Source organism: Tamandua tetradactyla, chromosome 11 (genome assembly GCF_023851605.1).
Source record: "Tamandua tetradactyla isolate mTamTet1 chromosome 11, mTamTet1.pri, whole genome shotgun sequence".
NCBI lineage: Eukaryota > Metazoa > Chordata > Mammalia > Pilosa > Myrmecophagidae > Tamandua > Tamandua tetradactyla.
Genome location: NC_135337.1, coordinates 51,133,101 through 51,149,745, shown reverse-complemented (window position 1 = coordinate 51,149,745; position 16,645 = coordinate 51,133,101). Strand labels below are relative to the sequence as shown.

Below are 16,645 nucleotides of genomic sequence, written 5' to 3'. Positions count from 1 at the left end.
AGCCACTAGTGAACGCCCTCACCGTGTACACGGACGGTTCCAGCTCCGGTTCAGGAGCATATTGCGTAGAAGGAGGTTCTCCTAAAACTGTGTTCTTCCAACCACAGAGACCTCAATGGGTAGAATTACAGGTCATTATTACAGTCCTGAAAGAAATTACCGATCCCCTAAATATTATATCTGATTCGATTTATGTCGTAAATTCTGTAAATATTTTAGAGACGGTGGGCATTATAAAATATTCCTCCTCAGTAAGACCATTCTTTATCAAACTTCAAGAGACAATATGTGCCAGACAACATCCTTTCTACATAACTCACATTAGAGCGCACACAGGCCTGCCAGGCCCCATGGCACAGGGAAATCACGTAGTGGATGTGGCCACTCGACAGCCACATATCTTCCCTGCGCTGACACCGTGTCAACAGGCCCAAGAGTTTCATACTAAATTTCATGTCAATGCAAGCACCTTAGTCAGACAGTTTCACATACCGCGTGCAGCTGCCAGAGATATAGTCAGAGCCTGCAATAATTGTGCAGAACAGAGGGTAGTCCCTTCAGTTGGAGTTAACCCTAAAGGTCTCATCCCGGGAGACATTTGGCAAATGGATGTCACCCATCACTCAGAGTATGGTAAAGTTAAATACCTGCATGTGTCAGTGGATACTTGTTCTCAAGTTTTATTTGCCTCTGCCGAATCAGGAGAAAGAGTCCACCAAGTAATTGCACACTGCCTTGCCGCTTGGGCAGCTTGGGGTAAGCCGAAAATATTAAAAACAGATAACGGACCTGCTTACACCAGCAAAGCCTTCCAAAGATTTTGTGCAAATATGGAAGTGCAATTAAAACATGGTATCCCTTACAACCCTCAAGGGCAAGGAATCATTGAAAGAGCACACAGGTCTCTTAAAGACTTGCTCAAAAAACAGAAAGGGGGAATAGGCCACGGCCTGTCCCCGAAGGCTCAACTGTCTGTAGCCTTATTTACATATAATTTTTTAAATGAAAATGCACAAGGAATGACACCTGCCCTACAGCACACCACTCCGAGTCCTCCACATAGAGGTCTAGTCCGTTGGAAGGATGTCCTGTCAGGACAATGGCAAGGCCCTGACCCAGTGCTCAGCTGGGCCAGAGGCTCTGTTTGTGTTTTTCCCCAGGAGCCAGGACGTCAACCAGTGTGGGTTCCGGAAAGACTGGTGAGAACCGTGACATCGCCCGAGGAGGCCACGGAGCTGTTGCCTAAAAAACCAACAAGCCTTCAACCTGAACCATCAGATCAGGCCTCCAACTCTGCTGATGACGGCGGCAACTGACGAGATAGCAACGAAAGCGCCGGTCACCCTTCGATTGTTTAGAAGGGGGACCAGTTTTAATAACCCCCGTTGCCTTCGACCTTTCCAAACTGGGCGAGACTGTACAAAGTCCGTGGAACCGAGTCACCTCATGGTTCTCTTGGCCCAATTTGACTACTTGGATTCTCGTGGCAGTGGGACTATTAGTGGGCTTAGTCACTGTTAAATGTTTGTTAGAACGCTTGTTCCAGACACAGCAGCAACTACGTGTTTCTACCATGTTAGCTATGTCTTCCCAGTCAAATGTGGGTGTGCGTCCCTCCTCGATAGATAGCCCGTCTGAATCACCTGGGGCAAAGCTCTTGTCAGCAAGGTTTGTTGCAGGCTCCCTGGCCACTACCCGTGTTTAGCTAGGCACCAGAGGCTGTTAATTTTGCGCGCCTAGCCGCCTCGACGGTGGAGCTGCGGCCGCAGTCCTGGCCAGACTGGGCTTGGCTCTAGCCATTGCACCGAGGCCTCCGCAGCGTTTCCTATGCCCTGGCTGTCGCTCTCATAATCCCCGCTTGACCCAGTTGCGAGGCGAAGCACTGCAGGGAGGAGTCACGTGGTATCCAGTTCACGGACTCTCCGGTCTCTATATGAGGTGAGCATTCTGGTCGGTGCCAGAGGTTCAGCCGCAAGATGGCTGGAGCCTAGTCCAGACTCCCCAAAGCACCAAAACAAGTAGTGGGCTAATCAAGCTCACGGGAGCACCATCATCAATAGAGACACTGGGTACAAGAATACGGTCTACGGACCATGCCTCTTATAAAAACAAAAAGGGGGAGATGTAGAGAGCCGCTTTCCGGGTTTGGCCTAGTGGACACGCTGCAGCCTGCTCTAGAGTTCCCCCCGCCCATCGAGTGAGCTAAGATGGCGCTCACATCCTGCTTTTGCAAATGACGCACACGCCCACCAACCCTATCTTCCAATCACCTCTGTATACGTGGCACTAACCTATTGGGTTTGGGCACAGTATATAAGAGGTTACCCGGACGGGGTGGGCGGAGACGACCCACAGGGAGCCGTGCCTGACGGCCGCATAGAGGTTGCTCCCCCGCGGGATATTTCGCCCGCGCGGAACCTGTAACAGAGAATGCAAGCTTAACTCCAGTAAAGGTCTGTGCTTACAACTGCTACGTGTCTTGGATCTGTGTTTCTCACCAGCGCGGATTTGTCTGCGTCTGTCTCTCTCTCCCTCCTGTTCCCTCCGCCGGCCGGGGACCAGAAGCTGAGCGAGAAGTCGCGGACACTCTCTCATTAAGCATAGGCTTTGGAGTCATCAGACCTTCATAGAAGCCATATGACCTTAAGCGAGTGACTTAATCTTTGTGAGCTCCAGTTTATCATCTGTAAAACGGTGATAATAAAATTTGTTTCATAGAGTTGCTGTAAGGATTTCAAACAATATAGAGCACTTTGCCCTCAATAGATGTTGTTGTAAATATTAGTGTTTTTATTGTTGCTGTTAATCACCACACAAAGAGCTATGCTACAAAAAGAATGAATGAGAAATGTGAAAACTGTAAAGTCCCTAAAAACTCTGTCTGAGCAAACAGCAAGCTTCTGAGCTTATACATCTAAGGCAGTTAGAGCCAATAACAAGAGGACTTCAGTACAGATATCTTATTTATACCTGAAATAAATTCAGAGGAGAAATAAAATCCCTTAAGCCAAATACAAGAACCAGAAAGAATTCCCCATACAAAGGGGACGCTAAATAAAAATACAAAGAGAACTCACATTTATTGAGCACCTACTATACAGCATAAACTGTTTTAAATGGTTTTTAAGTATTATTTCATTTAATTCTCCAAATAGCCCTGGAAAGAAGTATTTCTCCTTCTTATTTTGCAAGTAGAGAATTCATGCTCTGAGAGGTAAAGTAACTATTCAAAGCCAGTACAGCATGGTGTCAGGTTCCACAACTAAGTTTATCTTGAACTGTCAATGATTTCTTCAATACACAATGTCGCCTTCACTATAATGGAGGAAAAAGTCAGAAAACAGCAAATGTTCACAATCCAGAATTATGGTAGAAGTGAACCAATCTGAAATTCATGTAGTCCTGGGGAGAATTTGGGAACTTCTCCAGGATAAGTTTCAGAGACTAGCAGAACAAACCTTTCCTGATTGCTGTGGCTCATTATTGCAAAGTAAAACCCCCCAAAAATAATCATCATCATTTTCTCTGTTATAATTATGGAAGAGAAGGGGCTGGAATAATCCCAAGGCTCAAAAAACATACATTGTTATTTTCTATGCAGAAAGAACAAGAAATGATTGACAGATGCAAGACTCTCACTATGATGAGCAGGAACAAAAAAGTTAGGAGGGCAAAGCACAGCAATTAAGGAAGCCAAGGAGTTTCACATTTTCCTCTCCTCATTAGCACACTGGGTAGGGAAAGCGAGATGTGCTGTCGCCATTACCAGTAGGATTTGAATACCTTATTCCTTCCCAGTTTGGGGTTGCTTGCCGTTACTCAAGCACGCAGCCTGGAGAGCAACCCCTGATCAATTCCTTTCCATATTTCAAGAGCCACAAGGGCAAAGATGAGCCATTTGACATTTGCAATCCCTTCACCAGTTACGAGCTTAAAGCTCAGCTGCAGCAATCACAGACTTTGTTCCAAGACTGTCAGCTCAATTAGCACCGTATGCAAAACATGGTGGAGAAGCAAAGTTCCTCTCCCTCTGTAGACATCCTACCTTTTATGAGGCTAACTAGAAATAAAAGAGCAGAGGTTGCACATTTTTTCTCAGGCCAAAAATCCAAGATGGCACAGCAGCTGACCCAGTGGCAGGGTGCTAATTCAATTATGCATCTTGAATTAAAACACTGCCATGGGTGCCAGGACCTGCTGATAAGGACACATCTCCAAAGCACTCCCAGCCTAGCTTTATGTTTAATTAGTGAGATAAAAAGAATATTATCACAAGTATCTGTCTTTTAAGTAATGGGCCCATATGCAGAAGAAAGGTATCTTTGCCATCTTTAAAGAAGGATTTTAAGCTCCCTAATTTCACTGACCTCCATCTCTTCTTTTATCTCACTAATCAGAAATGGGTGAGATTCAAGGAAGACTACAAGAAGCAATAAAAATAATATGAATGTTGGTTTGCCCTTGAAGTTTTCACTCATAATAATCCATGGTCTGCTTAACACCACTTCAAAAATTAATCCACAGTGAAGGATATCAGGTTCTTCTTTAAAAGGATTTTTTTTTCTTTCATGTAACTCAAATTCGTTTAAGGAAAAAGAATCAACACAAAGACTGAGGACCGAAGATACTTTGAGATGACCAGAATAAAAATGACCCGGACACTGGATGTTGTGTGCTTATCCTCCACCATGTTTGAAGCCTTAGGAGGCAAAACAGCATAAAGCAGTTCCCAAATTTCATAGAGCATCAAGATCACTGGAGGCCTTATTAAAACACAGGTTGTGGTCCTCACCTCCAGGATTGCACAATAAGAAGCTCTGAAGTGGGGACCCAAGAATTTGCATTTCTAACAAGTTCCAGATGTAGCCATTGCTGCTGGTCCCTGGACCCTATGTGAGAAGACCTGGCAGAGGAGTGAAGGGCATAAGCTTTAGAGTCAGACTTGGGTGACTGTCTGCCTCCCTCCTGCAATGTGTGACCTTCTTTGAGCAAGTTACTTAGTGTCCCTGAGCCTCAGATTCCCCATCTGTAAAGTGAACACAATGATTCTTACCTCACAGTGAGGAGTAAGTAAAATAATTTATGAAAATCGCTTATCACAGTGCATGATAAATGCCCCATAATGACTGGCCATGATTGATACAACATGGCAGGGAGGTGAATAAAACAAGCCAACAAGGGCTAATCATTTATTTCCTAAATACTAATTAATGAAAGGATTGATGACTGCTATAACTTGAGAAAATTTAAATGTTTATAAGGCACATAGCCCTAAATTATTTGGTTCTACAAAGGAGACTATGTAACAAAAACAGCAATATGAGACTAATGCAATAAGCACAACATGGGTACAATTATAACTGGATTTACAATGCCATGTAGCTAAACATAAATGGTTTATTACTAATCTCTCCAAGGAACATGAATTAGACACTTCTCAGGTGCTACCTCAGATTCTTGTCCTCACGTATGCCCCTGGCCACTGGGTCACCCCACCAGCACCACAACCAACTTCAGTGGGGAAGATCTGGCAGCACCTCATGTCAGGTCAGGAGGCCTCTGTTTCCTCTAACTTCCTACCTTAGAGCTCTCCTCATTGCATTGAGGGGAGATGCCCCAAGTCCTATGGGCCTCGGCAACTCAACCAGGCACTTAACATTTGCAGGCCTGTAGGCCTTTGACCTCTGGGAGATTGGAGCCAGTGAATACATTCTTCTCCCTTCTCCACTCCAGCCCACTGCCCTGAGGCAGAGCCATTCTTGGAGCCTCAGAAGACAATATGGTGAGACTGACCATCAGCTGCCCTTGATACTGAACCACATCCCGCTCTGTAACACACCCTAGGTTTTGTTCACCATCTCTTCCTTCCTTTCTCCTAATTCCTCATTCTTGCTTCCAAGATATTGCACAACCTAAGAAGTAGCAGTTTATGAGCTTTTGCCTTAAACTCTGCTTTCTGGTGAGACCGAACTAGTATAGACTAGTATATGACAAACTAGTATAGACAATGCAAATGATGGAATTCTGACCATGAGTTCCTCCTCACTGAGTGGTTTGTGGATGCACAATTAAATGAGGAAAATAATGAATGAGCAATGAGTAAATGGGCTTAGCTGAAAAATGCTGAGGTTTTAATCTTTACCCTTTTAGTCTCTTCTCATCTCTGTTTTCATTTTGTTTTTGTACTCTACTGCATGTGGGATATTGTGCTCGGCATGACTATGCTTGATAATGCCCTTTACACGTGCCCCTCTTACCAGCAAAACTAGTAACTAGTACTATGTTATTAGGGCTTTGTTACCTTTACCATACATTTCTATAAAGTTATTTTTTCTATCCTCATTTTTATTCTTTTTTTCTCTTGTCCCCATGCTGTTTATTCATTTTCCTACTTTATTAGTATATTCATATTTAGCCTTCACATCACTACTGGTATTCTTTCCCCTCCCCCGACTGGTTATTCAGTGTCTCTCTGCAAGGTGGAAAGGACTTTTTAGTGGCTCTTCAGGAAGTTCCACCATTTGGAAGAAGAGGACTGGCTTCCTAGCCTTGCCAAAAGGGCCTAAGCCCCCAAACAAACTCTGTCCCTAAGCTGCTTCTCCTTCTTTTAAGATCCCTTCACCCCCTTGGAGTTTTAAAGGATGAAAAGTTTTTGCTTTTAATTCTTCAAAGCTCCTTAAGTATCTTATTCATCTGGCAGAGTTTTAGTACCAGTATTAGATGAATAAGGATGGAAATGTTCAAGTTTTGCCATTAAAGAACCCCCACCTACTACATTATAGCTCTGTCTTTGTTATAATAAGTGCTCGCCCATCTTCAACTCATAGTTCTGCACAATAAGAGCAAGGAAGCTTAACAAGAAACAAGAGCAGAAGACTGGCGATAAGCTGTGTGGGTGGGGACATGCTCACACCTGTGTCCACACTGCCTTGAGGGGAGACCCATGGGCCCAGGGCATGAGCATGGGAGGGAGAAGCCTGAGGGCCCATCAATCCGAGTTCTTTTTGATAACCATGGAAAGAGGGAAGAGAAACAAGAAGTATTTTTTTTAATCATCAGTTGATTTGATCACAGAGTCACTGAGGCCTTCTGAATAGGACAGACACATGGCATTAGCAAAATAATGGCAGCTGCTTACCTTGACTCAAACTTGAATCACATACCAAATTTGGGTACTAAGACTCACCTGGGGACTGGTATGGAACGTTCTCCTGGGACGACAGCTCGAGTGCTAAAGGTCTCTCATTATTTTGAAAATACTAGTGAGCCAATCACATAGGCCAGTATTATCAAACATGGAGATACCCCTGAAGTCTGAGGCAATATTCAGAAGACAGTGCACAGTCTCAAAGTAAAAAATCACGTGGTCTGCTATGGATTTCGACTCAGTCACCTGTGGTCAGAGGAGGTTCACTGGATCCAACTGGATATGGGTGTTTCCAATGTGAGGGAGAAGTATGAACTTGCACAACAACCAGAGGAGTGGAAATATGAATTGAGAATTTGTTATTTGCCAAAAGGATGTCTAAATCAGTTTACCTAAGACAAGCCAACTATGAATTTCTTCTACCAACAATTGAAGAGTGATTGTATGTTAGAAATAGCTGATCAAGTGGGCCAGGAAATTGCTTTGAAGTTGGGTTGTCCAGAAATATGGTGATCATACTGGGAGATGCAGAGCAATGCACTAAGAAAAGAATTCTAACTATGAAGTATGTGAAAGGGATATTGGTTTAAAGCAATTTTCTTTTTCCTAAAAGCTTACTGGATTCTGTCAAGGCCAAAACACTAAGAAAACAGATCCAACAAACATTTAGACAATTTGCCAACTTTAATAGAGAAGAAAATATTCTGGAACTCTTTGAGATTCTCTCCCCAGTGTCCAGATTTGATAAAGAATGCTTCACATGTGCTCCTGGTTCAAAATGAATTATTTCCAGGGAGCTGGAGATTAGCCCAGAAGAGAGGACTTACCTGACTGACAAAGGCTGCAGTTCTACACATCTGGCAGACTTTAATCAAGGGCAGACCATTCAGTACTCAGACAGTGAAGGCAAGGACAGGGAAGGAATGATGCAACAGAAAACAGCAGGAGTGCCAGAGCCTCTGACAGTGATAGCACCATCCTTGACCATCGCAGAGAACATGGCTGACTTAATAGATGGATATTGCTGGCTGGTGAATGGAGCCACTCAGTCTTTCACCACCAGCCTCCAAAAAGAAGGGGAATGGGCTTTACCATCAATCCAAAGCTGGCCACCAGCGAAAAGCAAGGTGTGCGGACACATATGGTCCATGTATCAAAAGCAGATAACTGTGCTGAGATCATAGGTGAAAATACTTATACCATGCCATCAGCCAGGGATTATGAAATTCAAAGAGAAAGAATAGGACTTGGATGAGAAAGAATAGGACTTGGATGATGTATCGGAGAAGACCAATTTGGAGATGTACATCAAGGAGTTTGCATGAGTCTAGAGAATCCAGCTTTGGCCATAACAGTTAAAACACGTAAAAACTGTGTTTTAGGGAGCATGAGAGAAATTCCTTCAAGAAACCTTGGCAATGTGTCAGTTTGACCATCTTCATATCATGAAGGTGATCGGGGTCATCACAAAGAACCCCGTTTGGATAATCATAGAGCTGTGCACGCTGGGAGAGCTGAGGCTATTTCTTCAAATAAGGAAATACAGTTGGATCTGTAGGCCTTGTTAGCTTAGTATAGCTGTTGCATATCTAGAGAGCAAAAGATTTTTATGCAGGGACATTGCTGTTGGGAATGCTCTGGTTTCAACTGATTGTGTAAAATTAGGAGGCGTCAGATTATGCCAATATGTGGAAAACTGTACTTACTACAAAGCTACCAAAGGAAAATTGCCTATTAAATGGATGGCCCCAGAGTCCATGAAGTTTTGATGTGTTGCCTCAGCTAATGACTTATGGATGTTTGGTTTGCAGATGTGGGAGATACTGATGCATGGTGTGAAGACCTTTCAAGGAGTGAAGAACAACGACGTGATTGGACACATTGAAAATGAAGAAAGATTGTGTATGCCTCTAAACTGCTCTCCTACCCTCCACAGCCTTGTGACAAAATGCTGGACCTATGACCCTAGCCAGTGGGCTAGGTTCACAGAATTTAAAGCCCAGCTCAGCACAATCCTGGAGGAGGAGAAGGTTCAGCAAGAAGAATGGATGAGAATGGAATTGAGAAGACAGGTCACAGTGTCCTGGGACTTAGGAGGGTCTGCTGCAGCTCCTCCCAAGCCCAGCAGACCTGATTATCCTAGCCCAAGTTTCAGTGAAGGATTTTACCCCAGCCCCCAGTACCTGGGACACATCAATCATTACCAGGTCTCTGGCCACTCGGGCTCACATGGAATCATCACTATGGCTGGCAGCATCTACCCAGGTCAGGCATCAGTTTGAACCAAACAGATTCCTGGAATCAGAGACCTCCAGAGATACAATGTGGCAGTTCAGCATGGAGGACTCTGCAGCACTGAGTATGCAGGAAATTAGGCAAGTACTGCCAACCCACCTGATGGAAAAGAGGCTGATATGAAAGTAGCAGAAAATGGAAGATTAGTGTTGGCTGGTAAAAGAGGAGAGGTTCCTGAAGCTTGACATGAGGCTGTCTTGAGGCAATATCGACTGGGAGGACAAAAGTGACCAGGGTCTGGCTGGAAACCCACATATCTACCAGGTCATGGGGAAACCAGACCCTGCAACTCCACCAAAGAAACTGCCACCTCTGGAGCCCCTGGTCACCTGGGCAGCCCTGGGGACATTTACTGTGAGGGTGTCAAGCAGTAGAAGCTTCAATCCCAGGAAATCTGCCCTCCCCCTACTGCCAATCTCAACCAGTCCAATACAAGGTGGATGAGAATGTCACAAGCCTGGTGAAAGCGGTCAGTGAAATGTCCAGTAAAATCCATCCAGCCCTGCCTGAGGAGTAGGGTCCAGCGGTGAAGGAGTCTGTCTTGGTACTGAGAACACTGTTGGGCACTGTGGATGAGACCATCTCCATCCAGTCAGCCAGCACTCAACAGGGATCCAGACGGTCTAGAAGCAGCTAAAACTCCAACCTGGGTGAGTTCATCAACAAGGTGAAACTGGCCTAACAGAACATCATGACCCGCCTCCAGCAGGACTACAAAAACTGATGTTTATGGCCACCCAGACCCTGGGCTTGGATACCAAAAACTTACTAGGTGTCATTGACTGCCAAGATTGAAGATGGTCAGCCCATGGAGAGAAATGTCCCATGGGGAGATGCCTCCATCCTTCGGCCAGCAGAAGAGTTAACTTTGTCCTCCATTGCCAGTCTTGACAGCTCCACCCTGTTTGACTTGATAGCAGGTTGAACATTATTTCTCTCGTAGGAGTTTAATCACACTTTGATTTGGGTTGATTTTTTTTTTAATTATGATGTTCAAACACATCTGGGACCCAAAATATGGTGTTTTCTGAGAATAAAAATTGTACCTGAGAAGTTTGTAAGAATCAGAAGAACAGCTTATGATCCATTAGAAATGTTTTAATGGAAATGGCCAAGGAGTTACATGTTAATTCCAAACTGTCTAAGCTGAATATTGGAAGAAAATAGTGTGAAGTGAAGAATTCCAGGAAACCCAAGGGGCTGATACTCTTCTGCCTACCGTAGAATTATTATCCAGACTGGAATTTTGTTGTTGCTTGCTTGTTATTATTAGAACACCCTTCATTCTTATTCAGTTCTTATTGTTAGAACATCCTTCAGTTCTCTCTATGAAGAAAGAATATAAAAGCTATATTTTCATCCTTTTCCATCTTTCCTGCTTTTTACTTTCATGTGGTTGGAAACTAGCTGAATGTAGAACACAATCAAACACTGCCATCTTTTTTCACCAGAATAATGTGCCAATTTTTGTAGCCATGTTATATTTCTCTTGGAGGCAGAAATTCTTGGTACCAGATCACCTCTAAACTGCACTGAAAAGCCATTCTGTAACTATCTCTGTTTTCCGTTGGTGTATAATTTATAAATATTAAAGCCATGTTGACTATTTTACAGTCACTGGTGCTAACTAACCACTCATTGTGTTTGTCTTCCCAGGAGAGAGTTCAGCAAAACAGAGGGATTTGGTTTCCTTTGATTCTGTTAAATAATAATTTTGAAAAATAAGCCCTCACTTTTAGTTTGTTGGGGATATAAATTATTCTCAGGAAGAATATAAAGAACTGTACAATTACTTTGACCTATTAAAAAGTGTTACCAGTGTGGGGGGGAGAGAAGACTGGGGGATTGGAAAGCGCCAAGTTCAATACTACAATGAGAAGTACTAGAGTAGTGGCAAGGAATTGTTAGGCTACTCTCCTTCAGATACCAGCATCCACATATTCACTAAAAAAACCTTCCATCTCTTGGAAGACGAAGTCATTACAAACTTTGGGAAAGTTCAATTGGTCAAACCTTTGCAAAGAAAGAACAGTTTTTAAAATTCTAGTAATTAAAATAATTGGCTAGCTGAAAAAAAGACTGTCCCAATTAATCTCCACTGAAGAAACATTCGGCTTTAAGGAAAATGCACGCTTAATAGAAGCGATAAGTTATTAATACAAATGGAAATTCTGTAAAATGCAAAAGTGAGTAGTAGAAACTGTTAGAGTTGCTTGCTGAAATTTAGTTTGTTCCTTTCCCTACCCTATCCATTAAGCTCTTAATTGATTTAAAATATTAATATAATGCAAAAATCACAGGGATACCTCCCTGCAGTTTTTCTGTCAATATTCTTACTGCTGTAATAAAATGATTTTATTTTATTATTATAAAACAATCATATATTGCAATTAATCAACACCATATTTCTCAACAAGCAGAAGTGTTTAAAATGTCTGCAAATATTCTCAGCCTGGTTAAAAAAAAAAAAGATCCTTCTTTATTCTCTTATGATTTTAAACATTCTGCCTTAAAAGTCATGTTTCTTCTTATTTTTATAGACTCCCATGGAGTTCATTTTTCCTGTAGTGCTAATTTATGGTGTTTATTTGTAAAGTGTGATATGAATAACTATCAACTATCACTATACATTGAAATGGAGTTACTAGCTGTTTCCCCAAGGAGACTGATTTCTGTACCCTTAAATAGCTGCTTGTTGCCCTGCCAGGTCACTCATGGATCTTCATAACAGAGAATATAACAGGCAAATGCATGTTCATTGTAATTAGTTAGGGTTTTTGCCACAGTGCCTTTAGAGATTTAGTACAAACTGTTTTTAGTACCAAACTTCCTTCCCCCCCACTTTTGACACCTGACCAGAGACAGGTACAACATCTTCCTTCATACCTCTTTTCCTCTAGGCCTCACCCCAGTTTCTACTTTGTAAAACCTTTTTATTTTAGTCAATAATAGATTCACAAAAAATATGTAGAGAGGTGTACTCACCCTCCGGTTTTCTCCAATGATAATATCTTGCATAATTATAGTACAATATCAGAACCAGGAGAGTGACATTCATTCACTCTCTTTTTTAAAGGTACCAGTTATACATCTTTAAGTGGGAAGAGGCCCTGAGCTCATCTGATTTTACTAGTTTCAGTGGGCAAGTTACAAGAGAGTGAAAAGAATTGAAAAAAACGAGTACTCAGAGGATAAAAACCTTCTTTGCTTTTGTACTCTGAAACCTCATACAAACCAATTGTTTCCTTGACCCGTATATGAACCCTTCCTTGGAGTTGAAATAAGGGAAGAAGTGCCACTAACAAGAGCATTACAATTTTAAATGCCACTAAAAAGAGTATTATAATGTTAAATGCCACTAAAAAGAGCATTGCAATTTTAAAATCTCTTCACAACCATTTTAAGACAATTGCGTTAAACCATCATTTAAGAAGCTTCGGTTGTAGCAAAATTGAGTCTCAATTGCTAGTATCTTCACAGCTAATCCAAACCTTATTCTTAGGGACATATACTTATGAATTGAAAAAATTGTGTATGCTCTTATTTTACAACTAAGTGATGTAATTATTTAAAAGATTATCTTTAAAGTCTGTCTTTTGTAATATGAGAACTTGCTGCTTTGAAATGCTTTCTCATTAAAATGCATGCAGGTTCTGCATAAAACTTAGAGTTTTTATTTTATTGATGACCTTGTAAGAAATAAAGAAACTTAAAAAAAAAAAAAGATGAGCTAAAAGCAGCGAGATTAAGCTTGAGCCAATAATAAGGAGGGAAAGATTTATTAAAGATTGGCACATTAAAAAGGATACTAAAGTGGTCACAAATCAGAGTGCTCTCTGGAACTGAAAAAAAAACAGCTGTAAATTCTCCAGTAGGGAAGAATCCTAGATTTAAAATCCCATAAATTAAAATTAACTAAATATACGCAGATAAATGGGAAAGAGTCCACCGTGAATGAAAATCAGCAGCCATAACATACTACAGAACCAGATCACCAAGGATTCCAGATAGTAGAGGAATCAGTCTCAAAATAGAAAATAACTACACCTAAAATATTTAAAGAAATTTTTAAAAAGAGATGACATAAAGCAGGAAAAAAATAGCAAGCAGCAAGTGACTATCAAATATTTCCATCAAAAACAACCATCAAAAAAATATGGCTGAAAGACTGAATTAAACGTTAAGAAATGGAAAAAATAAAACTGTTGAGGTCACAAGTTTTTTTTTGCTTTTTTTTTTTTGTATGCTGTATGGTGGGGGTCAAACATTTCATTCTTTTTCCATGTGAGCATCCCTTATTGCAGCACCATTTGTTGAATTTTTGTTTGTTTTGTTTGTTTGGGAAGTGCATGGGGCAGAAATCGAATCTGGGTTTCCCGCATGGCAGGCAAGAATTCTACCACTGAACTACCCTTGTACTTCCTGAAGCCACAAGTTTTAATGGATGCATTACACAGAAGATTAGGCACAGATAAATAAAAACAAGAATTGCCAGATTGCTCTGAATGTGGCACGTAGGAACAAAAGAATGGAAAAATGTGAAAGACGTTTAGAGATATGGATCATAGAATTAGAAGGTCGAACAAATGTCTAATCATATTTTCAGGAGAAGCAAATAGAGGAACTGGAGGTGAAGCAATGCTTAAGGAGAAAATGGCCAAATCTTTCAGAAATTGATGGAAGAATAAAGAAACCATCCATACAGGAAGCACAATGTATATTAAGAATGATAAACAAAAGGAAATAATACACACACACACTGTAGTGAAACCACAGTACCTTAAGGAAAATGGATGTTCCTAAAAGCATCCATAAAGGAAAAATAGATCACTTCAAGAGAACAACATTTAGACTTTCAACAGACTGTCTGCAAAATAATTGAAGCCAGACAACAATGGAACAATATCTTCAAGGTTTAGGGACAAAATAACTGTCAACCAAGAATTGTGTCTCCAGCAAAATGTCTTCCAAAAATATATTCCATTATGTGACCATTATCACATAATGTCAGAAAGAAGGAAAATAATGCTTGAAGGGAGGGCTGACCAAGAAGATAATAGCTGAATAGTAAAATCAGCAAACATGTAGATAAATCTAAACATTGTATAAAATAATAAGAAGAAGAATAATAATGTATAAACTTGTAGAATTATAAAAATAGACAAAACTCCAACACTAAAACTCAATAGCATGTCAGTTGGTGGGAAGTTTTGGAAACACACAGGCTGGTGATTGTCACGTGCAGAAGCTCTACCCATTGAGAAGTAGCACTTAACACGTATGGGTGTCCAAAAGCCAAATCAGCCACAATCGGCCAGAATTCAGCATCACCACTCATACGATTTGTAAATGGAGGTTAAGATTTAAAAACAATAGAATATAACTATCATGGGAAAAGCATTGTACTCTAGAAGAGGGCTTAGTGGTGAAGAGAAGGATTTTTATTAGCATCTTACAGACGAATGGCGTACAACTCAAATACCGCCTCTGGGGTGACAGAAACATGCCCCAATGACAGTTCTTATGATTGCAGTCATGCTGGCATTGGAGGCTGCCTCACAGTGTGTAAAGGGTAGGCTATAGCATTGTGCCTGAGAGTGGACTCTAAAGCTGTCCACTTCAACCAAAGCTGTGGTTCGCAACCTCAGCTGCATGGAGAGGTTTAAGAAATTCACGATGCCTGGTCTTACCCTGAGAGATTCTGATGGCCTGTGGTGTATCCTAGCTATTGCGGTTCTTTGTTTTAACTGGCCAGTGTAGTCTCATGTGCAGTTTAGGCTGAGAACCATTGAGAGCAGTGTTCTCTGATTCCAGCATCCATCACCTGAGGAGGATGTTAAAAAAACAATTTGAACTCTATGATCTTGAAATCTGGTCCTGGGTCCAGCAACATCAGCATTGCCTGGGAATTTGCTAGAAATGGGGGTGGAGTCCTGCAAATTCTAGTTCATAAGCCCTCCAGCTATTTCTAACGCAAACTAAACTTTGACAACCCCTGATCCAGAGAAGTAGCATTTTGCCTAATTGAATCCTAGCTGTCGGTCCTACTTACTGACTCTGTGTCCTTGAGCACGTTACTTCACTTCCTCTGACTCAGTTTCATCATCTATAAAATGGGACTAATATTACCTTCCTCACAGCGTTATGAAGTTCAGTTAAAAAGTAAAAAATAAAGTAAATGAGTAAAAACGAAGTATCATGTTTTAAGTTGTATTATACCAACATAAATTAGGTTTCTAAAATTGCATTTTACTGCGATAGCTACTCAATTGGAATCTCAAGTCTGAGTAGCTAATAGCTAATTCCACATCAGAATTACCTGGGGAGATTTTTAAAAATCTTGATTCCCTAGTACCACCCTGAGATTTTAAAAAATACCAGTGATTAAGATTTGCATCTGTTAAGCCAATTTGTATATGCTCAGATTGGCTTGCAAATTGTTGAATTCTAATGGAGAGTTCTTTGCTAAGTCAGGAGCTATCAACATTACAAGTCTTTGAGAGGGGAGAGTTTTCCTTCATTCAGAGATTTTTTTTTTTCTTCAAATCTATATATATTCTAGTCAATATGCATATATATGGGATTTCTGCTATCTCTGTAAACTTTGGCGTCCTCAGTGGGAATTATAAACTTCAGGAAAATTTGTAATTTGGACAACAAAATGCATCACCTTACAGTGCCTTTGAAAACTTGTAACTCAGTGTTTGCAAAGCAAGAACTAAATGAGTTGTTCTTGAAATGAAAAAAAAACCTGAATTTTTCAGAATTGAATTTGATTAGAAATTTGGATTCTGTCCCTTTATAAAGACAGTCTGATTAATGGGATGCAGAAATGTGAAGTAAAAGAAGCCCTAGACTAAAGATAGGCACTCTGATTCTTGTCTTGTCCCTACCCATTGTCTAATCTACTCCTAGGACCTTCTGGGCCTCTGCATTTCAATCTGATACATGAGAGTGGCAGGTGGAATCCATCATCTCTTGTATTCTTACTAATCTAAAGTTTCATAATAATGATAAGTAATTATCATTTGCTATTCAGTCAACAAATTCAGATTTTCCCTGAATCCCATCAACACCAATCAAATTTGGGCTTTAATTTTTTCAAAGCAGCATTTCCCCATTCTGCATCTTAATTCCTTTACCACCTATTTACTGAGCACTTGTCATGTGCCAGACACTGTTCTTGGCACGTTGAGCAGAACA

General features: G+C 41.1%; 2 pseudogenes; both read left to right on the top strand.

Annotated features, from left to right (window-relative positions):
* The first annotated feature begins 7,123 nt into the window (after positions 1-7,123).
* Positions 7,124-8,521, top strand: LOC143649514 (focal adhesion kinase 1 pseudogene; annotated as a pseudogene).
* Positions 8,522-8,903: 382 nt separating this feature from the next.
* Positions 8,904-10,166, top strand: LOC143650947 (focal adhesion kinase 1 pseudogene; annotated as a pseudogene).
* The last annotated feature ends 6,479 nt before the right edge of the window (positions 10,167-16,645 follow it).